This window comes from Protopterus annectens, chromosome 9.part0, assembly GCF_019279795.1.
Source record: "Protopterus annectens isolate FY-2018-M chromosome 9.part0, PAN1.0, whole genome shotgun sequence".
Classification (NCBI taxonomy): domain Eukaryota; kingdom Metazoa; phylum Chordata; order Ceratodontiformes; family Protopteridae; genus Protopterus; species Protopterus annectens.
Genome location: NC_056743.1, coordinates 1,732,926,616 through 1,732,953,270, shown reverse-complemented (window position 1 = coordinate 1,732,953,270; position 26,655 = coordinate 1,732,926,616).

The following is a 26,655-nucleotide window of genomic DNA, read 5'->3' as shown; positions in this document are numbered from 1 at the left end:
CTACACCTGGTGGTGTCTTTTTGAGTTTTGAGTTGTATATAGTGTCTGTAGATTTCCTATCATTGTTAATCAATTCCATGATAAATTTTTCAATGGCTTTGCATATGAGACTATTCAAGTGCATGGGTCTTTGATCCCTGGGGTCTTCAGAGGACCCACCCTTGTGGAGAGGGATAACCCTTACAGTTCTTCCCTTACATGGTATAAAACCTGTCTGGAGGTTACAGTTAAATCGTGACCCTAGTTATCCTGAGAGATTGTGCTTCATGCTATTTAGGAGACACCCTTGGATATTATTAGGGGTCATTATTGTAGTATGTTTGACCTTGGAAAGTGTGTCGAGGACCTGCTCCCTACTGATATTTGGGGGGGGGTAGTTTGTGTTCGATGGTTCTATGGGACATAGAGGGGTAAAACTGGAGCTGAATTTGTCAGTCTGTAGAGTTGCTATATATTTTGGTTCTATGTAGGTGGATCAGTTTAGAATTAGTTCTGTACATTAGAATTCGTTCTGTACATTGTGCTGCTTTTGAGATTGCAGACATAGTTAAAGAAATCCTTATGGTTGCCCTTGGCATGTGAGACTATGTTCACATCAAATTTGTCTTTACTAGACTTGATTTGTCCTCTAAGTTTCTTGGTTAGATTGACAGTATATTTTTTTTATCATGCCGGCCATTGCACTTCCAAATTTTTGCCACGACTTTCTTCTTTTTGTTATATATCCTATTGATAGTGGGATTCCTCTAGGATGATTTGTTTTTAGTGTTTGTTTTGTGCCTACTCCTTGAGGGAACAGCTGTCCCAATGCATCTATTCACTTGACTGTACAGGGTCTCTTTGAACTCTTCCATATAGGTATCAGTGTTCTCATGATTTGGAAGGCTTGACATTTTCCCAGGGTATCACTTAATAGTAGGAAGCTTGTCATAAAGTAGTTCCTAAATATTCTGAAGTTAGCAGGAGTCTTGGGTTTTATTTTTATTTCAGAGGAGATAGCTTTGTGGTTCAACCTTTCCAGAGATGACATTACATTAGGGTGTGCGCAGCATTTTCAATTGTTAGTGAGGGACATATGTTTGAGCCCTTACTGGATGTATGGACAATCAGATTTAGTTTGCTTATGTTAATAAAGTTCAGGAATCTCTGGGCTTGCAAATTTTGAGTCATGAATGATTCCCTGTTTGTAGTGAAGTAGTTAAAGTCAACCTCAAGTATGGTATTTGGCTGAATGGTAAGAGACTCACATAAGTTTAAACATTGTTATTGTTTTTCTAGTCATAGAAGGAGGCCTATAGCTTCCAAGAACATGGTATGAGACTTTGTCTGTAGTAATTTGAACATGAAGAAGCCCAAGCTCGTCATCCTGTTTGACCAGCCTTGAGGTATCATTGTTTTTATGTAAATCAAAACACTTCCACCAGTTATTGCCTGCCTGCTTGGTAGGTAGTCTATATATGTGGAAGGCATTGTAGCTCTACACTGATGGTGTGCTGTTGCTTTAAACCATGTTTCGGTAACAGCACAAATGTCTGCATTCTCAAAGTTGAGGAGTACTTGGAGGGAATGGCGTTTCTTGCTGAGACTCCTGGCATTAAGCAGTAACACCTTTAGATTTTCTAGGGTTAGCTTTGTTATGTTGGAAGGTTTGTCAGTTTGGCAATGCCTAAAAAAGGCACTATGTTACATAATCTATCATTCACATGACTCTCTGATGTAATCTCTGCTATTCACGTTTACTTTCTCATACTCTCGCTTTTACCCCCCCCTTGTTTTTTTACTGTTCTTTCTTTCCCTAATCTCATTATTATATGGAGCTTTCGTGGCCTTTTGTTGATCAGTGCTGTCACTTTACAGAATTATTTGCAGTCTATGCATATTTGAATTTCTTATCTTCATAAATGCTACAATACTGGAGGTAATTTAATAAAGCCTACACAGACTTTTTCCATGTGAGTATTGTGGCACGCTGGTTACATGAAGATAAGCAGGTTTGTGATCCAGTAAGCAGAACTGAGTGGTGTGCATGAGCATGCCAACATGGAAGTAACCATGGCATGCAAATCACCTCATAAGTAGGTGAATTGCATGCAAATGAGGAAGGTAGAATGATCCAGCAAGCAGATAGTCAGTTCTGCAGACTCCATGTTGGTGTCTGTAATGTACACGGAAACATTCCATGTACAGGATGTTAAACAAACAACAGGGGCTGTAAAAGTGCAGGTAGAAGGACAGAAATAGCATAACACCCACAAATATGTGTAAAGCCGTCCATTGTGTGTCCAAAACTTCATGGAAAATGATTTAAAATAATACATATATATATATTTTAATAATCAAGGTATGTTTGTGCAGCGTGCTGCAATGCACAAATATGCTGTTATGGAAAAAAATTAAAAACAGTGTAAAAATGTAAGTTATTAGTATGAAACAGTAATGCATGATAGGACCCTATGTGGAGTATCTACAATGCTGGAATGATGCTGTTATGAATGAAGCAGGGTCTGGAACTGTGTAGTTTCCAGGTTGTGTGCATGGATCCCTATCCAATGAGGTGTGGTTACTTAATAGCACAAATGGGTATCCATGTCCACAGATCGCATCAGGGTAGGCACAGAACCATGTCAGTATCCACAGAAGAGGTAGGTGACATGAAAGGGGGGGTGTTCGTGGACTTGTAAGCTCATTGTTTATGCTCTGCTGAGCAGGGGTGTGTGTCCACTGACTGCTAAGCTTTGTTTACCTTTAGGGTGCATGTTTCAAGTTTATATCACGTTATCAAAAGATGAAAATAGCAAACGCTATTTCATTGGCCCCAAAACATCTAAACATGAAAATATTGAACATTCAGAACACCAAATTTTTTCCCATGGAAAAAAATTGCTGTTCCGAAACACATACGCACAACACAAGCACATCAAACAAACAGCAACCACACACATACACTTAAATTCCTACATCTATCGCTACACTAAACTAAACATACACTACTATCTACCCACTTACCTTAACCCAAACCCTAACCCTAAGGTCCGTCACTATCACACACTCACCTAACCCGCACCATAACCCTAACTCACTTAAACCGCCTCTAACCCTAAAGTCTGTCACTATTGCACACACGCCTAATCCGCGCCCTAACCCTAAAGCAATTAACCCACCCCTAATCCTAACGTAGAAACAATCTCACATTTACCTGAACCCAATCCTTAACTTTCCACCACAGCGCTAAGAATAGGGAAGCCACAGAAACGGCCAACCGAATTCTTTACCCAGGAAAGAATTTGCTGTTCTGCAGCTTCGCTATTCTTAGCATTCGCTGAATAGTGTTCGATATCAGAACATTCGAAGTTTTAATACTTCGATGTTCTGATATAGACCCCATATTTCAGTCTGTTTCTGTGTGTTTGCATGGTGCACCACCATGCTAAGCATGACTTTCCATGGGGGTATGTCTCGTGACTGTTGAGTATTGTTTACATTCACAACATGGGTTGGGGCGGTGCGCCGCAGTGCTCAGCAACAAAGGCTGTAAATAAAATTGGCTGAGAAAGCCAATGATATATTAATTATTGATGACCCTTGTTTCACTTAAACTAGGTTCATTAAAATCCCTTAATGATGTACTTGGCAGGTGGAATGCATCATAAGTAGCCAATCATTTAGGCTGCACCTACATTAAAGCACTATAAAGGTTGCATACACCCTACAAGCTGATTTCACCCCCATACTCTGCACCAGTGGAGTACAAACTTGGGATTTTTAACTGAAGGTCTGCTACATCTGTATGTTCTAGATGCTAAGGTCATTGTTGCTGATGATGATGCTGACAATAGGCCTAGACTGAGAAAAGAAAAGTGTTCAGTTCCAGGGTAACCTTCTAGGAGCTACACGAGCTGGAGATTGTAGAGCACTACAGGGCTGACAGGGACATACTACAAGAACTCAGTGAGCTCTGCCACCCTCAACTCAGTGCCAGAGCCAACAGAGGGGAACCCATCTAAGTGGAAGCAAAGATATGTGTAGCTCTTAGGATACTAGCTACAGGTACATTCCAAAGTCCAACTGGGGACATGATGGAGGTCTCACAGGCATCAGCATCAAGGGTACCCACCAGTTCCTGGATGCCATGCTACTACATGCCAGTGAGCACATATATTTTCCCCACACCCCTGAGGAGAGGGCCAGCAGTATGCAACATGTCTACTATCTAGCACACTACTGTAAGGTACTGGGTGGCATAGTTGCACTCATGTACACATCAAGGCACCACCAGGTGAGGGGGTAGAATCTATATCAAATGCAATGGGTGTCACTCCATCAACTGTCTGGACATGTGCAATCCCAGAGCATTATCATGAATATGTGTGCTGGCAGCCCTGGCAGTTATCACAACTCCCATATCTGGCATGCATCACAGCTGTACCAGATGGGGTACTGTACTGTAGGGGGTACATCTCACATGGGCATTTACTGGGGGATGCTGGCTATGCACTGGAACTGTGGATGATGGCACCCATCAGAAATGCACACACTCCCATGGAAGAATGCCATAATGAGGCAGTCTAAAATCATCATAGAGTATGTGTTTAGGCTGCTGAAGTCACGGTTCCAGTGCCTCGCTATATCTGAGGGAGTCCTGCAGTACTCTACAGCCACATGTGCACAGATGTTCACAGAATGTGCCATGCTACACAATATGATCATGTGTAAATAGCTGCAGCAGAATCAGCAAAGGGAAGGGATACACAGTCCCCCACCAGTGCCTAGGTACTCACAGCCATACGCACAGGGAGACTCAGAGGAGGAACCCCTTGAGGATGTCCCTGTAGGCAGACATAGGCATGCCCAGTATGTCCTGGCCTTGGCCAAGAGACAATGCATAGCACATGCACTGACAACCCAAGGCCCTATGGACTGACACCTTACTGACTCTCATACATAGTAAAAATGATGTTAGCTAGCCCACACAACCTGTACCTACCCATGTATTGGCTGTGTACTGCTTGCATCAGACAGAGTCATTCCTGAACTACAGGTCCATCAACTGCTGTATTCACAAGGTAAGTCACACACCTATACACCACTTTTAAGGTGTACTAGAATATGGTAGCATATGTATGGACCTGCCGCATGTATGCAAGGGAATATAGTGGGCTACTGGGCTACTTGCAAAGATCTAACAGCCACTTGGGAAAAGAGGTACTAAGTCCAATATTATGTACCCCATAATATTCACTAGGCCATATGTCTGGGGGAATCCACTACATTATTCAAGGGAGATGGCAAACAGTTGGGTCACAGAACAGTCGCACAGCTGTTTATGCTAGCAGGGCATGGGCTGATCATCCCCCACCCCCAGCACATCAGTGTTCCCATACAACTGCTGTAACAGAAAGTCTGCAATGATATATCAGCAGACCAGACAATTCCAGGTCTGTGACATAGAAACTGGCCACACGTATTTTCCATGTAATGTAAAACCTCATAACCACTAGTCCTAACTCAACTGCTATACCTGCCCCTCCTAGTCTAACTAGCACAACTTCATTCTTCTTTCAGCCTGTTCCCACTACCTATATCAAATCTCTATTACTTAAACTAAAACCATGCTCTCCCTCCACTTAAAAAGTTCCTCCTACATTCCTCAAACTTGCTGCTAACTCTATTGCCTATCCTACATCTATACTAATAAACAGTTCCATTCTTGAATCTACTATCCTCACCCTCTGGAAATCCTACTTTACTATCCCTCTTAAAGGTGGAAATTCCACTGAACCTTCCAATTACCATCCTATTGCTATTCTGTCCCCCCTATCTAAGATACTAGAGAAATGTTTCCTCTCTCAGCTTCTTAAATACCTCCTCGACCATAACTTGCTTACCCCTACCCAACACGGATTTCGTCCACACCACAGCACCTCCACTGCCCTCCTCTCCTTCACACACACCATTGCAGAGGCCTTAGACAAGAATAAACAAATTTCTTGCCTCTTCCTATATCTCTCCAAAGCTTTCGATACTCTCTCTCTTCCTTTACTATTATCAAAACCTGCTAGCCTACACCTATCCCCCTCATCACTTGCTTGGTTCAATGATTACTTATTTGCCAGGGAACAATCTGTCAAATGGCTGTCAGCCTCTTTCCCTTTTCTTCCCATCTCTACTGGTGTTTCTCAAGGCTCCATCTTAGGACCTCTTTTGTTTAACATCTTCACCAGTGATCTTTCCTTCTCTTGTAAAGATTCTTCTCTCATTCAATATGCCGACGACTCCACACTTATCTCTATCTCTAATAACATTTCTGCACTACGTTCTCTAACCCAGCAAGCCCTATCCACAAAACAATGGCTTTCTCAAAACCTACTGATCCTTAATCCCAAAAAGACTAAACTACTACTTTTCCTTCCCCATTCTCATTATCACCATAAAACATCCTTTGTTATTACATCTTCTAATAATACAAATATCCTACCTGACAACCATACCAAACTCCTAGGGGTCATCAATGATGGACTAAAGTTCAACCTACACATACACCAGTGTATAAAAAGAATACACCAGAAATTAGTCCTGCTTTATCAGAACAAAAGATTCTTAACTCCTGATGCCAGACTTACTCTTGGACAGGCCCTCCTCCTCCCCACCCTCCTATATGCCACCCCGGTACTTACCAATATTCAGGCCAATACTCTTAACAAACTTCAACTAACTTACCATAAAATAGCCAGATTCATTACTAACTCCCCATACAACTCACACCACTGCATTGCCTTAAACTCTCTCCAGTGGCTTGAACTTCCCCAACTATTGCTATTTTATCAATTTCACATGCTTCACTCTATCCTTTATAAACCCTCCTCCTGTCCATCTCTCTCTGGCTTAGTCTCTATCTACACCCCATCCCAAACCCTCCGTACTTCTAATCAACAACTACTTGACATTTACCACCCAACAAAGTCTGTAGGCAAACTATTTTATAAACACTCTGTCACCCATGCCTGGATCAGACTTCCCCCTTGACTTAAGTATAATTCCACACACCTCCCACTTTAAAAACTAAACTAAAAACATATTTTCTCAATTCCAGGACCTGCCCTTCTAATGACCCCACTTAGTCTCCCCCCTACACTCTCCCTTATTAAGGACCCCACCCAGTCCCCCGTTTCACTTCACATAAGGTATTTACATACACTAGCTTATCAAGGTCCCCACTTAGTCCCCCCTTTCACTTCTCATAAGATATTTACATAATTCCACACAAAGTGCAGAATTATATATTTACTTTGTTTACTGCTCTACCCAATGCATTATCTCACTGAAAAATTATGTTTCTTAATGTCTTTTTTGGCTCCTTCTCCAGACTTTGAACTTTAACTTGTTTGTATGTACCTGACAAATATAAAACTTTTGCTCTGTATAATTGTTTCTCACCACATTATTTTTTTTATTAATATGTTACTCTGTAATAGAAATGTATTGTTGGAGCTTTTATCCTCGGGTCTCCACTGAAAATGGGCCACAAGCCCAATTGGACTAACCCGGTTAACAAGCGTCAATAAATAAATAAATAATAAATAAATAAATGAATAATGCAGGGGTGGCAATGTATGTCTGTATGCCGTTGATAGTGTGAGGGATGAAACCTCTCAGTCTGGCTCTGGTGTGGACCACTGGGCTAAGGACATTAGCATGAATGATGGTGTTGATGGTTTGAATCTGGCAGCATTTATATCTTTTGCATGTTAGGCACTCATATGGTGGTATTCCCACAGACTATCATACCCCTCAGTTTGTTACTGCAATAAAGCTGGGCAAAGCCAGAAGAATGGGGAGACAGTGGGCCAAAACTACAGACAGATATCACATGCTTTGATTAACCTAGAAGGTGGCTAGAATAACAGCAGGTTGCAATAGGACATATTAGCTGCAGGATGTAAAGGCCGTCACTTAAATGTGTCAGTAGTTAGACAATTTATTGACTGCATTTTATAATATTTTATGAGACAATCACAAATTTATGAGGAACAGAAAGAAATATGGGGCAAAATGCTGGCCATTCTGCAAAAAACAGGTACAGAGAGAGGCATTCAGACTGTCACCCTGTGTTTGGTGTTATATCATATACCCTAGTCACATATTAAGTACAGAAAGCAGCCAGGGAAAGCCTTGAACAATTTCAGGGAAGTGCTGCACTGTGGAAACAGGTGCAGCAGGCAATGTCTGCAGCACACAAAATCCCAGACCAGCATACAGGTAGCTCTGGCCAGGAGTCTCCTTGTAAGTACTGACAGTCACACTGGGCAGGCTCCTACACTCGAGTCCAAGTCTGGTGCCTCTTCCTCACAAAGACCTGCTATGTGGAAATATGCCTGTACATACAGACAGCTACATATACATATCTGTCTGTCCCTGTCTCCCTCACACATGATTAGTGTATCTACCAGTATGTGGCACATATACATATGATGCCAATAGAAATATATATATATATATATATATATATATATATATATATATACACAGACTCTCCACATATATCTACATAACACATTTACATAACGTACATACACAGCAACATTTAAGAAGATGTCCCTCTTATACACACACACACACACACACACACATATATACATATATATATATATATATATATATATATATATATATATATATATGATTATATATATATATATATATATATATATATATATATATATATATATATATATATATATATATATACATATATATATTTAAAATGGGTGGGGATGTATGAATGCCCTCACATACCTTTGGGATGCTGGAGTTATCTGCAATTGCACATCACAATAGTTGTCTGATGGAAGCAGACTAAGGCCACAACAGTACATAATCCACTCACCCACAGATACCTGTACTTGCAGAATGTCACCCTGTAGACAGATACAGGTATGCAGGTTTTGTAATGTAAAATAGTTGCAACACATGCTTTGGACAAGCCATATTGTCCCTGTCCACATGTCTGTCTGTCTAACTTCAACCAGCCACATACGGCTATACTGGTAACTGTACACACATATCGAGGATATTAACAGGTATCCAGCACCTGGGACACTGCATACAATAACTGTACCAGGCAGTATCACTCTGCAGGCCACACATGCTGTCTAACACAAGGCCACTTTTCTAACTCCGCAAGTACTATGCCTCCATCCACATGCACAACAGACATAACTTGTGCCGTATGCGATCAGTACTGCGAGCTATAACCAGCCCTGGCAAGTCTCAAACTCAGGACCCTCTGAAATATAGTTCAGTGCAACACACCACTAGACCAACTCAGCTCTAAAAGTCATCACTGTCAAGTCTAGAACTAAGGACCCTATGCACTACAGTCAGAGCAATTTACCACTATGCCAAATGAGCTGTAATAATCACCCCCACTATATTTCGAGCCCAGGCCCCTATCAACTACAGCCTACTGCACTAAGCCACTGGGCCACTCAGATCTATAGAGTGTAATACCTAGATAGGTAAGGGTTCTAATCTGGCAGCAGCCAACCCTGTGGGAGTGCAAATATATCCCCTTGCAGCACTACAGCCATGCATATATAGCCTATCTCTGTGCAATGGTTGTGCATTTTTTGGGCCTGTGACTAGCTGCTGGCCTCTGAATTGGTGTCTTCTACGAGGCCTGCTGATGTCATTCACCTTAAGAGTGCTGGCTAGCAGTCTAATAGCAGATAAACTCTCTGGTGTTTGCATTAAGTAGTGCAAGTGATAGTGTGTAATACCCAGATAGGTAGGGATTCTATTATGACAGCAGCCAACTGTGTGTGTGTGTGTGTGTGTGTGTGTGTGTGTGTGTGTGTGTGTGTGTGTCTGTGTGTGTTTGTGTGTGTGTATAAATATATTCCCTCGCAGCACTATATACATGACTCTACAAACTATCCTCATGCAATACTTGCACATTTTATGGCCCTGTAGCTAGCTTCTGTCTCTAAATCACCCTCCTCTACATAATCATAACTGATGTCTGGTGCCTGAGGTACCATGCATGTCTGTTGGTGAACTGCATGTAACAGTGGTGTTTGAGAGTGTGTGTGTGTGTGTGTGTGTGTGTGTGTGTGTGTGTGTGTGTGTGTGTGTGTGTGTGTGTGTATGTTCACAGTCAAGCCCAGTGCTAGCCCTATATATGTGTATGTTGGACAGCTGTGGACTGTACATGGTAGAGTGGACAGTTCACTGTCTCTGGCTACAAACATAGAAACTAGCTCTGCCAGGCGTAGCACTGCCACCACTATGCCCAAGGTCAGATGCGATGCTAGTACCTGATGGTGACTGTTGTCTGCTGGGGCTGTGTCCCCCACGAGACCACCCAAGACCACATGCCCATGGCCTGCCATGTCATGGTGTGGACACACACTTCCCTCTGTAGAAGTGGAGGTACTGCCACTACTGGAGCGTGACTGTGCATGGCCAAGTGGACTCTCAACAGATTGTGTTGCTGACTTACGTCCATGTGTCTGATGCCCAACTCCAACCAGATGTTCCAGCACAGACAATGTGCGGTGTAAGACAGACACTTTCTCAGCCCACCATCTGTCGACTGCATCAGTGAACTGATCCAGCGTGTCCCCAATGCAGTGGAGACAATCACAGATGTCAGACTGTGCTGTGTCCATAACCCTAAACATCTGTCTGGTGTTATGTTCAGAAAGTGCCTGTGCCTCCATGATGGCCCGACACATCTGCTAAGTGACCCATGATGTGACATTTGCAACAGATATTGGATGGACAGCAGTCCTCCTATGAGCACCCCTGTCAATCTGCTTGTGTGTATCCTCACCAGCTCTCTGGCTATGGCCAGTGTCTACACTCATGGACGCCATAGTTGCCACACTGTCCTATTCAATGTCATCATCATCTGACTGTCCAAAATCTGTGTCCTTTGGGGACTGGGTATGTGTGGCCATACTGACTGTGTGTGATGACAATGGGGGAAGAAGATGGATGTCAACCTCTGGGATAGATTCAGCCTTTGACAACCCCACCTATGCCTCACTATGAGCACCATCATCATCATCATCAGAGTCCGATGAGACACTGACATCAGGTTGTGAGGAGGACAGAACGCAAACCTACTCATTCACCTGTGAGAAGCAAGACAAAAGAAGTACATTACTACCTAAACTATTATGTATGGTGATCCACACAGACACATACAGCCAAGGTTCCACAACTACATTAAAAGTCTCACATCTCATCTTTGCTGCCATGCACAACAGACAATCTCACACCAACATACACAGACAAGTGCAGGCCTTTATAGCATACACTTCAGCCATATCCAGTTAAAATTGCCAGTACAATTTGCCTGTACAGTATGCAATATGGCACTATACATGATAGAACTTCACATGACACCCAGTACACCTAGCTTGAAAATGATATGCCAGTACTAGTGTCACTGCCTCAGGTATGTACCACCTCTCATTTGTGCATCAACAGGCATCTTGGAGTAATTGCCTCATGTATACCTGGCTGTGTAGCCGCTCATAACTATAAGTGCAAACATGATGATGTGTGTTGGCATACACACCTGTGATTACCAGGTCTATGAACCATAGTTAACTGCTCCAGAATGAAACACACAATTATTCTAATATGGTTTAGCACAACATGTGTACATAGGGCAACATGGCAACCCTTAATTTTCATAGAGTATATATGATCCATACAAAACAGTATCACACTTACCCAGTACAAGACCCTGGACTTGGGCTACACATGATGAACCTATGAAAAGGTGAGGAGAAGGTATTATCAGCACAACCAAATGTTGCAGCAATACAAGGTAATATGTGCATATATCCACATGTACTGCAGCTCCAGTGATAAAGGCTATATTGCTGCCATTCTGAGTATGTGTGCACAACTGTACATAAACCCCATCCCCAAATGCAAATAGACATGAACCCCCATTTACTGGTCTGTAGAGCCTGCAACAATGACTGATACAGTATTACACTGCTGAACACAGTAAGCCTACCTGGACGCTCCTCTGCTGTGTGTCACCCACATCCAAGATGTATGGTTTCATAGATACCTGAGAGCAATCAGGTGTTCCTCAGTTCACTAAGACTTCCCCTGTGGCCAAGATAGGTTGTTCAGTCACAGGCCCTCCACCAGTAGTGTCATGATGCCTGGCAAAAGCAGTTGACCTTTGTTGTGCAGCATTCAGCATGTCTGTGTCATGGTGTTGAATCTGCTCATAGGTCCTGTCCTACTGGCCAATGTGATTGACAAACCACACAAGGCCTGCCCAGAATGCTGCCTGCTGTTCCTGATTATGCCTCTTCTGGACAACAACATATGATGGTGCTGGCTCAGTCCATCCAGTATTATGTCATTCTCTGCATGTGAGAAGAGGGCATTTCTTCTTCGATACATGTTCCTGATAGACAATAAAAGGGGAACACATTACAGGGCCAGATACATGGACATCACCTACATACAGATGCAGCACACCTATGATGGCCTGCACTATGCAGTGCCACCTCCCACGTCTTACCCCACAGTATGGCAACACACTAGGTGTGTGGATAACACCAAGATAGTAGCAATACTGGAGTATGTCCCTGTATGCCATGAGAGATTGCACTGTATATTCCTACACCCAGCACTGCAATCCATTGTGGTATGTCCCCCACAGACAAACACCACTAATATGTCATATGGCCAGTTCAAGACAAATAGCAGTGTGCTATTATAACAACTATATGGGGACAGTCCAGCAACACCAGTGTGCCAAAATGACAGAAAACAATGCAAACCTGCTTTAGTATATGTTCCCTGTAGGCATCATAACCTTTCAACTATACAGATATTTACAGAATGTCAAAGATGTTTGCATCATAGTCTTGAACATTTTCACACAAACTTGTGAATTTCCAATAAATAGTTGGTCAAGCATTGATTGTTGATGTCAGGAAATAAAGACAGGCATTTGGGTTTCAGACGTCATCCCATTCAGAACACAGTTATGCTACTATAATATCTGTTATTCTATTCAAGTTCTTACTTTGTATGAGCAATATTTAAACACTGTTACTGAGTTTGGGCCTTTCTCCCCCCAATAATTATGGCTTTGTCCTGATTTCATGGTGTAAGAGGTTGACCGATATGTTAGGCATAGCTGTCAACCAAACAGGGACAAATGTTAACAGAAACAGTGAGTTAGCCAGAGTACATCATGGACATTCAGGGACACTTCTAAAATGTTAGAACTATTTCTGTGAGACAGTGGTTGACTGTAGAAAGGTAAATTACAGTACATCATTTGACATTATGAATGTACACTCTTACTTATTGTCACTATGTAGTATGTGTAACTCACTAGCTTTCCTACAACAGCCAACTATTTTAGGAGGGACTGACATGGACAGAGCTAATATGTGACTGAAAATCAGGGGCAGTTGTGAGACATACCTTTAGGTGTAGGAGAGCACAGAATCAATGGCATGTCATTACCATAGATCTAAGAGAGACTTACTGTTGTGAACTCTATTCCCCATACCGCCATCCTCCCATCTGCATTCTGTTGTATGATGAAATCATTTACATACCTGATGGAGTGCAATACTCCTTTGTTGGACTTTCCTTCTGGTAATCTTTTGGAATTATGCTCTCTGTGTGAGTTAATTGTCATACAAACTTGTTCCTCATAACCAGCTGCCTGTCTTTTAAAGTACTGCTCATTAGTAGGAAATTGCCTCTTCACCAATCTGTGGCTTAAAATTGCTAATTGCGTCTGACACATCTGAGTTGCTCTATCACTGGCCAATGAACTGCCACCACAGTGCACTATTTAAGGCCTTCATGTAGACCTGGGCCCCTTTCTTAGTTGTTAATATGGACTTTACTCAGGTGTGGAGACTACAGCATCACAGAGGGTAGGTACCATAACTGTCAGCTGTAGAGATTTATGCAGTATGTCCACAGTTTCACTTCATATGTGTGGTCAGTGTTCCATGATATTGTGGTCATCTGGAAGTTCACTAGCAAACATAATGGGTTGAGGTCAGTAAGGACAGAGACACATTTGAGAGTCAGACTTCATACCCATCAGAGTATGTATGCTAATGCAATAGCTGTTATTCTTTCAACTTACTCTTTGTAGGGGTAAACCTTTACACATGTCTCAATCTGTGGGTCTTTACCCCCCGTTACATATGGCTGTGTCTGGATCCCTTGTTAGAGGGGGTTGGGAGGTATGGTATGTCTGTAGCAGCTACCTTTACATACAACTGTGTATGATACAGGCTGCAGCTGCTGCTGCAGCCTAAAGCACATAGGGGTGAGTGTGGATACTTTGTTGGACAGCAAGCTGTGCATGTAACTGTGGCAGCTGTGCCAGCCCTGTCATTATGGCATAGCCAGGGTAAGGGTACCCTGTATGGTCCAATGGAGGTATGTGATTAAGGAACATCTGTTATGCAACAGTGCCAACAACAGAGTAGTAGGCAGCATATAGTTAGGCTATACGGATATGTGCAGTGTATCTCTACCTGCAGGCCTTTGACTTCCAAAATGTGTAGCAGTGCATTGAGTTGCAGTAACCTGTGCACATTTTGATTGCATGAGTCAGTCATTACTTGCTGTCTTCACAATGATGTAATTGCACTGCAACACAAAACTGAATTTGAATCCAGAACTGTGTGTGGCAAAATGTGCTACATGCAAGGCATTTAACAGATTAAGCTACTGAGTCACTGCATAAGCATGTGTATTTGCAACATATATTATTTTATTTTTATTTTATTTGCATTTATTAACTGGGAAAGTCCAATGGGCCTGGAATGAGCCCATTTCCAGTGGAGGCCCGGGGAGAAAAGCTCCACAAAATTACATACAAAGAAAAAATGAATACATATAACAAAGAAATGAGCAGTACTATTGCACTGAATGAAACTGATAAAGAAAAAAAAAACAGCAGAGAAAGATTTATATATATATATATATATATATATATATATATATATATATATGTGTGTGTGTGTGTGTGTGTGTGTGTGTGTGTGTGTGTGTGTGTGTGTGTGTGCACAAATACAGGATGTGAGAAACATATCTACACCCATCGGTACATGCATGGCTTTATATGGTTCTATTTCTGCACCAGGGTCCCACGTGTACATATACTTTGCCTTTGCTGCCTTAGCAGGTGTCTTTTCACAGCTTGCTGATAAAAGGGCACATATACCTGCTATCACAGGCCTCACTTACATCCAGTATTATGCCTTTGGCTGTCTACTGGTATATTGTTGCACCAGAGTCAAAGGTATACTACCATTTCTCCCATTAGTTTTTATTTCAGTTAAATGCCTAGTTGTATTTCAGTTACATGCCTAATGACTGTAAATGGCATACAGTATGTTTTGCTGGAAACACCTGCTTTAATTAAGATCTGTGTGGTGTGGTGGGTTAAAGCAGTGGCCTGTAGTTAAATGGGTCCTGTGTTTGAAACATGGCAGAGGTTTTAATTTTGTACAGGTGAGTAATAATGTAATAAACACATGTAAGCATTAAAGCTAATTAAAGCTCATTTAAGCATAGCTAAGTGAAGTGGCGCAGACTGCCCTCTGCACAAATCCATGCAAATCCACACTAAAAAAAAATAAAGTGGGTGCTAGGAAAGTGATGAAATGGGGGGCAAGCAGGTGGAAGAACACAGTGAAAGGCAGGTAGGGATGTGCAGGAACGGTGAAGGAAAGAACCATAGCTATTCATTTCATGTACAGCAACAGCTGTGCACTTCATCAGATTTTGTAGTTGAATTTGGATTGGAGTGTCAACCCCCCCCCCCCCCAGAGAAAAGGGTGAGGACAACATAAGTACATTGTTAAGCCAGTTTGACCAAACTGCTTGTGTCCAGTGGACAATGTGTGTGAAATGGAGAGCTATGTATAGGGCATTTCATTTGTGGGACAGGTGCCAATTTTTTTTTAAGGTGACAGTGGAATGCTGGGGAAAGGACACAGGTGCATGTGGGAAGGTAAGTTGGGTAGGAGATGATGCATAAGCAAACATACAAGACAGACAAGACAGCAGACAGGGGCAGTGTGTGACACATGGGTTGAGTAAACACCTTGGATGGGGAGTGATTTGTGGAAACCAAGTCACATCTGCTTCCAGACTGCAGCAGCCTGAATCACATCCCCATCCTCAGGACAGCTGGCACTGTTCCTTCACTGCCCCGAGGATGGCTGTGCTGGATGCTGGGCACCAGGGCAAGGCTGCCCCACCAGGTTGACCAGTGTGCCCTCAATCCAGCACAGGTGGTGTTCATAGCTCAGATAAACAATCCTGTGCACCATGACCAGCAGTTGGCCCTGGGTGACAACTCCTCCCAGGGGGAGGCCAGGCCCTGTCCCCTGCAGTGGTCCCACCCGATGCCACATGTGGTGCAGGGGCACTGGAGGGGACACCACCTGTCTGGTTCACAGACATGCTAGGACCCAGTGCCACGGCCAGTTGAGGCAAGGTAGGTGGATCACTGGGAAACGGCTTACCCTGATGTGCTGTGGTGATGCAGGTATAGTAATCAGTATAGGTTGATTATGATCAAAACATTGTTTGTAATAACAGCATGCCAGAACATTGGAAATAACCCGATTGCATACCAATGCATATTATGTGAAACACAATAATAAATAATATAACAATCAGTATGTTAACAGCATGCCAGTAACAGTTACAGCAAAAGGCCAACAAATAAGTAATTTAACAAAATATGTTAACATGCATCCATTATAATACATAACAATAATAACACATGCCCCCAAAAACAGTTAATGTAACAACATATGTTAATAGTAAACCACAACCAATGAATAACTGTAATATATAAATGAAGATAAGGGGTGGGGAGAATCAGTACATTAGTAACATTGCAGCTTACTTCATTGACAACATACTCTATGGGTCTGTATTTTCTTTATGTTTACAGTAAGTACAAGTTTCCTGTAGCTGATGTAGCATGTACATACCTCTCAGGCTATATGAATGGAACACTATGGGCCAAATGGTAACAACTGTGGGTACACACCTACACAGAACATTTGCATATCAGGTGGTGCTATATAACTAGAAGTAAAACAAAAAAATACAGCCAGCACCTGGGGACTCCATACTGAAAAAAATATTTATTTCATCTTCCAATTTCACCTGCAAATACCGGTTTCGGCAAAAAGCCTTCCTCAGTGGTAGATTTTCAATCTCAAAACTGCTTAATATAGTATCAGGAACAACAATTATGACATCACTTACCTAATTACTTAATTACAACATCTAAATGCAGAATTAAACACAATACAAAATCTATGAATATATCTGCATATGTTACTCATATATACACCAATTATAAATATCAGTATAATCAAATAAACTAGATATTATACTTTGTGTTTGTGTCTTTCGGCTTTTCCCGGTTAGGGGTTGCCACAGCGGAACTCCGGTCCGCTAATGATTGGTAGTTGATTTTTACGTGCCGAGTTACCAGCCCTGATGCACAACCTTCAACGAAGGTACACACATTCACGCATATCTCCACGCAGAAGATGCTCTAGCTGAGAATCGAACCGGACAGCGTCTTACTGTGAGGCGACAACGCTACCACAGCACCACCACCGCGGGTCAAACTAGATCTTATACTAAATTATTTATAAGTAGATTTACTTCATAACTTGTCATTGAGCCTTGGGTGGAATAAAGCTCCCAATTTGATCATCCATTTCCTTTCCTTACTAGTAAGTATGGAATGCCAACCTTGTTTAGATAGTCTATTGCCTTGACCCGATCAATAATAACAAACATAAAACTAGCTGTTTTGTGTGATTGACAGTGTCTGTATAGTGCATTAGTTAGCTTATTGTTTCTAATTTCACTAAGATGTTCAGAAATACGAATTCTCAGCTGTCTAGAAGTTTGCCCCACATAAAAAGCAGAGCATTGACACATAACCAAATACACTACCCAGTCAGAACTGCAATTACCAAAAAGTGAATATCAAATAGTTGACCAGTATTCTTACTGCTAAAAACTGTAGTTTTAAACATATATCTACAAAAGCTGCAATGTCCACAGGGGTGAAAGCCCACCAACTTATCCCCCATAATAGTAAGTTGGTTGAAATGGGAATGTTTTTGAAGGGTCCTTTTATAGTGAGCAAAATGGGAATTCAAAGTTTTACCCCTCCTAAAGGAAAATAGGCATTTATCCAACAAGTGGGGACTCACTTCTTCATTAGCTTTAAGGATATTCCAATGTTTATTAACAGTGTTTTGCAACAAATTAATATTGTTACCAAATGTGGTAACCAGCCTCATGGTCCCCTTTCTCCTTTTTCTTGTACTCTAATAGATCCAATCTATTACAATTAGTAGCCCATTCACAGGCTTGATGTACATCCAGTGCTCTATAAACCCTTATTAGGAATCTGTCCGTAAGATCCTGCCTGGCCTCCAAAAAAACCACTGTTTGTAGAACATATTCTTCTCATTCTTAAAAACTGTTATGCATTTTCCTTACTGAAATAGACATATTGAGGCATTTTTTGGATGATTGTTGGCTTGTATGGTGTGGGGGTGTTGATTATCTTTTGGAGTTTCTTGAATACATTAATGGAAACAAGTGGGGGATTGAATTTACTGCTACTTATGACATCAAGGAGATCAATTTTCTGAATGTCAAGATTTTGCGACAACCAGATGATACATTGAGCAGTTCAGTTTATAGAAAATACCCACAGTATAACAACTTATTATATGCATCTAATCTTCACCCCAGGCATACAATCAATAATATTCCAAAATCCCAGGAGAAAGGCGGGAATCACAGACCATGAGACTGGTTACCAGGTTTGGTAACAATATTAATTTGTTGCAAACACAGTTAATAAACATTGGAATATCCTTAAAGCTAATGAAGAATTGAGTCCCCACTTGTTGGATAAATGCCTATTTTCCTTTAGGAGGGGTAAAACTTTGAATTCCCATCTTGCCCACTATAAAAGGACCCTTCAAAAACATTCCCATTTCAACCAACTTACTATTATGGGGGATAAGTTGGTAGGCTCTCACCCCTGTGGACATTGCAGCTTTTGTAGATATATGTTTAAAACTACAGTTTCTAGCAGTAAAAATACTGGTCAACAATTTGCTATTCACATTTTTGGTAATTGTAGTTCTGATTGGGTAGTGTATTTGGTTATGTGTCAAGGCTCTGCTTTTTATGTGGGGCAAACTTCTAGACAGCTGAGAAGTCGTATTTCTGAACATCTTAGTGAAATTAGAAGTAATAAGCTAACTAATGCACTATACAGACATTGTCAATCACACAAAACAGCTAGTTTTATGTTTGTTATTATTGATCGGGTCAAGGGCAATAGACTACCTAAACAAGGTTGGCATTCCATACTTACTAGTAAGGAAAGGAAATGGATTATCACATTGGGAGCTTTATTCCACCCAGGGCTCAATGACAAGTTATGAAGTAAATCTACTTATAAATAATTTAGTATAATATCTAGTTTATTTGATTATACTGATATTTATAATTGGTGTGTATATATATATATATATATATATATATATATATATATATATATATATATATATATATATATGAGTAACATATACAGATATATTCATAGATTTTGTATTGTGTTTGATTCTGCATTTAGATTTTGTAATTAAGTAATTACAGAAGTGATGTCATAATTGTTGTTCCTGATACTATATTAAGCAGTTTTGAGATTGAAAATCTACCACTGAAGAAGGCTTTTAGCCGAAACCGGTCTGTGCATGTGGAATTGAAAGATGAAATACATTTTATTTTCAGTATGGAGTCCCCAGGTGCTGGCTGTATTTTTTATTTTTTATTTTTTGTTTAACTTCTTGAATATGTGCAGTTGCCTTGCACCAGTCGTACTTGCTAGCTACTTTTTGTGGGTGCTATATAACTACCAAGGTGTTCTGATGGCTGAAATCTTGATACTATGCAGTCTAGGTACTCTTTGCTATGGTATTCTTGTAACAGGCACATTATGCACTATTAATTACATAACGTGAAATCATGACACTTGAGAGACATGAATTTGTATAGTACAGACACTAAACAGTAGTCAGGCCTTGGTTTGCATGCATGGGAATAAAATCCAATAGCAGTGACTGTGACTGCAACATCTTTTAACAGGCACTTCAGGCATACAGCCATACCAGGATTACACATATTATTTCTGACTGCACATTGCTGATTTTTCACATTCTTCCTAATGATTTTAACTGTCAGGGAAATCTAAACACATACTTCTCTACTCATAATATGGGCTACCTCACCCATTTACCTCTAGTTCCTGTGGAGAGAGAATTTGTGAGTATTACATGACTGCTAATGTAATATTTTGTGCTACCTAGCACTGTATTTGAGCCCTGGTCTCTGTGTGGCAAAATGTACTATTTACAGAGTATTCAACACTCTGAGACACTAAGTTACTTCTGATTACTAATTGATTGATATTTGCCTAGAGTTTACCTGGAACCAAAATATGACCTGGCAGTAGTACTAAAGGGTTATAATAGACTGCAACAACAGTAGAACACACATGCATGAATTAAAAGAATACCACAGATAGTAGGCACAGTATATATCAGTCTAAAAATGCTGCAGTACACACTTTATTGCTAGTAGGTTGAAATATCTGTGAAGTCAACAAACAATATCAGATCATGGAGTGGGCTACTTCACCCATATATATATATATATATATATATATATATATATATATATATATATATATATATATATATATATATATATATATATATTGTTTACCTGCTGTTTGTGGATGACAGAGCATTATGTAAACAATATTGACTTAAAAACAGCTTTGAACAGTACTATCTGTGTTAATATATTTGGCAGCCATTATATTTGCTTTCTACAGGTATTACAGTGTTATACTTCACTACAGCACCTTACCTTATAGCCTGAATGCATAAAGCTCTGCTGCAATGGTTACAACAAAACAATCCTTATGCACACAGTTTTCCTTGGTGGTATTGGTACTGATTCATGTTTTATTGCAGAACAGTTGGCATCATTTATTTCTAGCAAAACAGCTCTAATTCCACACTTATTGCACTACAGACTTTATTGTATATACTTTAATGCAGTTACTGGTATTGTTTCATGTTTTTATTACACAACAGTTGGCATTATTCATTTCTTCAATCGTTATTTATTATTGGAATTTTAGTTTTTATTTTTGTGATAACACTGTGGATTGTGGATGAAAGTAATCAAATAGAGCTGGATTATGTCCCTAAAATGGCTGAGAAGTTTGTAACCAGCCTTGAGAAACTTATACACATGGATAGAAATCCGCTGCTGATATATGAGGTAACGTCCAAAGAAATTATAAGTGAACAAGCACAATATGATGAAAGAACTGCTCACAAATATGCTATGGAACTTGAAAATGACTTGATTAAATATAAAAAGTTGCAGTGGCAAAGGCTTCATTTTGAAGCGTGTATCTCGCATAAAGTTATTCCAAGAGGCTTCCAAGTCTTAAATATGTCTGCTTCAGGGGAAGCACATCCTGAACTCCTGAAATGCTAGCAAAACTTAGAAACTAGTACTAAATATATGCAGCTACTCATTGACTTTCACAAACCAATGGAGGAATTGCTGCTTCAAGAAATATAGCAGAAGCAGACTCAATGGAATTTTACTGGCAATTATCTTTGATAGAGTCGTGGGAATGCCTGTGATAATTTATTATCTTTTGAACATAACTGATTGCAACTAAAAGGAAAAAGCTTGACAGAGACTTACAACATTTCCTTAATGGGCATGTATTCACATGGTCGAGGACTTTCTCTAATGCTCGTAACAATGAGAATGGAACACAGCGTTTTGCTTTAAATGATGAACAAACTGTCTCTTTAAATGTTGTAGCGAATGAACAGAATAATATGGAGAATACCAATAAGCCACAGACTCAACCATCAATGATAGGAGGATTAAAGGATCAGGCTTCCCAAGGTGAGCCATTAACTAATAATATGCATGTTGAAAATAATAATTCTTCTCAGCCTATGAATTTAACAACTGTAGAGCAAATCGTTCGAAGGAAAAAGAAACAGACTGTAACTAAGCAGCAGTTTTTTCCTCTCCACCCCTTCCTATACGACAGGTGGAATTTACCAGGCACAACCATTTGGTAAGCAGAGGGAGAAAGAGATGACTACAATTGTAAGAGTGGAACTCCGTCCACAACATAAAATGGATGTGGGAGCAACGGACGACAGACATTCACTGATTTTTAATTTATCAAGCAAAACCATGACATGTCATCAGGAAAGTTTGTTGCTGCATGATTTATCCTTTATACCTGCATCAACTATGGACTTTGCGAATAATATACTTGACATAAAAGCATTTGCATGCAATGTGATGCTTAAGATTTAAAAATTCAGACACTGAGTTAAAAACTTTTAAAAAGCCTAGTGTTTTTACTCCTGAGCTTAATGCATCTTTACAGGCTTTTTGCAATATGTGTTAAATAGAACTTAGAGAGTTTGTTGATTCATAAGATACATTTTACCGTAATAAATTCTGTAATTTGAGCTATGGAGAAAGCGAAGCATTATATGAGCTTATAAATGACTCATCCATTATAGTACATCCAGCAGATAAGGGTGGGGGGATAGTTATCTATGATACTAATAAATATCAAAAAGACATGCTTTGTATGTTAAATGATGAAGGAGTCTATAAGAAGATTTCACTATCTCATATTGATTTACTTTATAATTATATATATAAGTCATTGAATGACTGTTGTTTAAGTAATCTCATTAGAAAGCAATTATTAGATTATTTTCTAGTAAAGCATCCATTAATTCCTATCATTCAAGGACAACCTAAGCTACATAAGAATAGAATCAGACCACCATTAAGACCAATCGTGGCTGGACAAGGATGGGTAATCAGCCATTATCAATTTATATTGAAAAAAGTATAAAACCTGTAATAGCGAAATCAGTTGACATAGTATGTGATACAAAGCAATTTATCTATGATCTTCAGAGAGCTGTTACAGGTCAAAATGAAACTTTAATTCATAGTTATTTGGTAGCTCTTGATGTTAATTCTTTATTCACTGTGATACTGCATTCTTACTGTATAGAAGCTGTTAAAAGCTACTTAATACAGAGCTGTATATATGAATGTGAGAATGTTGATTTCATATGCATGTTATTGGAACTTATATCGGAAAACAATATTTTTTTTCTTTAAGGATACTTATTATTTACAGTTGCTTGGCATAGCTATGGGCACCACGTGAAGGATACTTATTATTTACAGTTGCTTGGCATAGCTATGGGCACCACGTGTGTCTATAGCTATGCCAATACAGTATTATCTTATTGGGAAGAACAATTTGTTTTGAATAACAATGAATTTTCTAAGTATATTTTTCTATATAAAAGATTTGTGGACAACCTGATAATTATCTGGGCAGGGTCCTGGGCACAGCTGCAACAATTTTTAACTTACATTAATAATACTATGAATTTTCTTAGTTTTACTCACGCTGTTTCAGATAATCAAGTAGAGTTTTTTGATATTATCATAAAGAAAGACATAAATGGCTGCTTTACAACTGAATTATATAAAAACAATGTTGTAGAAACAATATTTTATATAGAGATAGTATGCATCCTTCCCATATATATAGAAATATAACTAAAAGGCAAGGTATGCGTGTCTCAAGGTTACATAAAGATGATAACAAATTTTATACAGCTGTAGAAGTTTTTAAGGAAGAATTGCATGAACGTAAATACAATAGTAAAAAAAATTGAGAGAGGTATACAAGAGGTACAAATGTTAAGAAATAATAGAGCTAGACCTTATATGTCTAGAGTTGCTATGGAGCAAGAAATTGTTCCCAGTAGAAAGTACGATAAAGATACAGTAGCCCTTAAACTTGAATACTCTAGTAATGTTGAACAAGTATGCCAAATAATAAATAAAAACTGGTTTATATTACAAGCTGATAAAGAAATAAATAAAGTTATTAAAAATAGACCCCAAATTAGTTATAAGATTAGAAAAAATTTAAAGAGACTGTTATGTTATACTAGTAATAAAAGTGTTGGCAATACAACCACAAGTGGACTAAAGAAATGTGGTAATTGTAGTATTTGTAATGTATTGACCTTGAATAATAAATTTATACATCCTAGAACCAATAGAGTATACAGATTTAATGTTTCAGCTGATTGTACAATAAAGAACTTGATTTATTTAGTTGTGTGTAATACCTGCAATTTATTTTATGTAGGTATGACTAATAGGTCATTAAGGGAACGTGCAAAGGAGCATATAGCAGCAACTTGAAATACTGATATAGATTGAAGTGCCTTAGCTAAACATTCAGCCCTATTCTCTAATACGCATGAGTTTACTTTTAAAGTTATAGCATGCATACATCCAACTCCTAGACTAGGAGATCTAGAAAACTTAACAGAGCAATGTGAGTTAAAATGGATTTTGGAATTGCAAGCTGATAGACCACCAGGCCTCAGTGATAGAACTTCTATTAAGCCATACTTGAAAGCTAGGTGTCTTAGATAAAATACACGTGCACATCAAAAAGCATATGGTTTATTTTTATTATAAGTTTTACTATTGTAGGGAGTAGGTTCTATTTGGAAGTTAGGTTTTTTAGATAAAATGTATTTTTGTATATAGTTTTATTATAGCAGTTGATGCTTTACATTTGTATGTTAACTTTAAATTTTAATTAGATAATTGAATGCATGATTAATTGTTCATATATATATATATATATATATATATATATATATATATATATATATATATATATATACTGGAAGTGATACAATATGCTCTTTGGTCTGATGACGCATCGCAAACTGATGTGAAAGCACTTACCATTTATTACATTTATTTTGCTTTTAGCCACCTTGTATACTACATTTTTATTTATTTACAATTATTCAGTTCTTGCAACACAGCCCTAATTCCACACTTATTGCACTGCAATATTTACTGTAAGTACTTTAATGTGGCTACTGGTATTGTTTGATGTTTTTATTGCACAACAGTTGGCATTATTTTTTTCTTGCAATAGAGCTCAAATTTTACATTTATTGCACTACAGACTTTATTGTATATACTTTAATGCTTTACCCTTTCTTGCTTATTTCACTGCAGTTAGCATAATACATCCATACTCACCACACTCACTGTGCAACCTGGCCAGCCACCCTGCATGCGACTCAACATTGCAAGCCCTCTCCTCTCCAACTGTTGAGAGAAAAGCACACCATTATGTATACCAGTTTTACTGACATTCAGATTAAATATTGATGAAACAGAGGTAAAATTACTTACATAATTGTGGAGCATTCCCTACCCAAGCATTTGGACCTAGGTGTCCAAGAGATCTCCCTTTCAATGTTTCAGGTCATCGTGATGATACTGCTCACCTGTGTGGGGGATACCAGTAACACTGGTGAGTTCTCTGGCCAGTCAGTTCCCAGCCTCTGCCTTAAACTCTGTGCCCTGGAAACCTTCCTGCAGCAGCTGGTCATCATGTATTTTTATTAGGAGTCCAGCCATTACTCTGTTCTCCAGAATGCCTCAATGCTGTGCCCAAAAGTGTGCATCTTCGCCAACACCTGCCATAGTGCCCTTCAGAGACAGACCTCCAATGGATTCTGCTGTATTCCCACCTATTGGGATTAATATAGTCTGTTTTCCCACACTTACACACCATTGGGCAACACGTAAAAAAGCACTGCATTGCTAAGCAGTGAGAAAACCAGCTCAGCTGAGCTGAGCAATGCGAAAACACACAGAACTGTATGCTTAGTAGTGCTTAGCAGTGCGCAAACCAGCCAAGCAGAGCCAAACTGTGCATAAACATTGGCAGCCGTTGTCATGTTATGCAGTGCTTAGCAAGTCTTAGCAGGTCTCAGCAGAGCTTAGCAGAGAATAGAAGAGCCATATTTTAAATATGTCTGCAAAATGTGCATATTAAAATTAAGTACTTATTGCCCCTTCCATGTATTTATCCCCTGGACTTACTGTACATGGGGCTGTAACTCTACCCATTTAGCTACATAGAGATTAGGAACTCTGCTATATATTCACTTATACCTCTGAGTTACTTATAAGCAGTGCTGAGCACCATGCCACACCTCAAAAACATGCTCAGCTATGCTTAAACCCGACAAATAAATAATTAAATGCATCTGTTTTCTATTTTTAGATGTCTGTTAGTTGTCTGATATCTTATCTGTGGGTGCCACTTAGCATTGCTGCACTCCTTGCCGAGCAAACATGTTTATTATTAAAATAAAAATAATTAATATAACACTAAAAGACAATCCAGGAAGTTTCTTACTCATATGCAGGCACAGTTAGCACTACACCTCTCCCTACACTGATTCAATACCCATGTTCCTCAGCTCTGCCTAGGCAAAGCACCATCATTAATATGCATGGCGCACTGCCGAGGGGGAACTGTGTACACAGACATGGTAACATTCCATGTAGGCTCTACACTTTGCC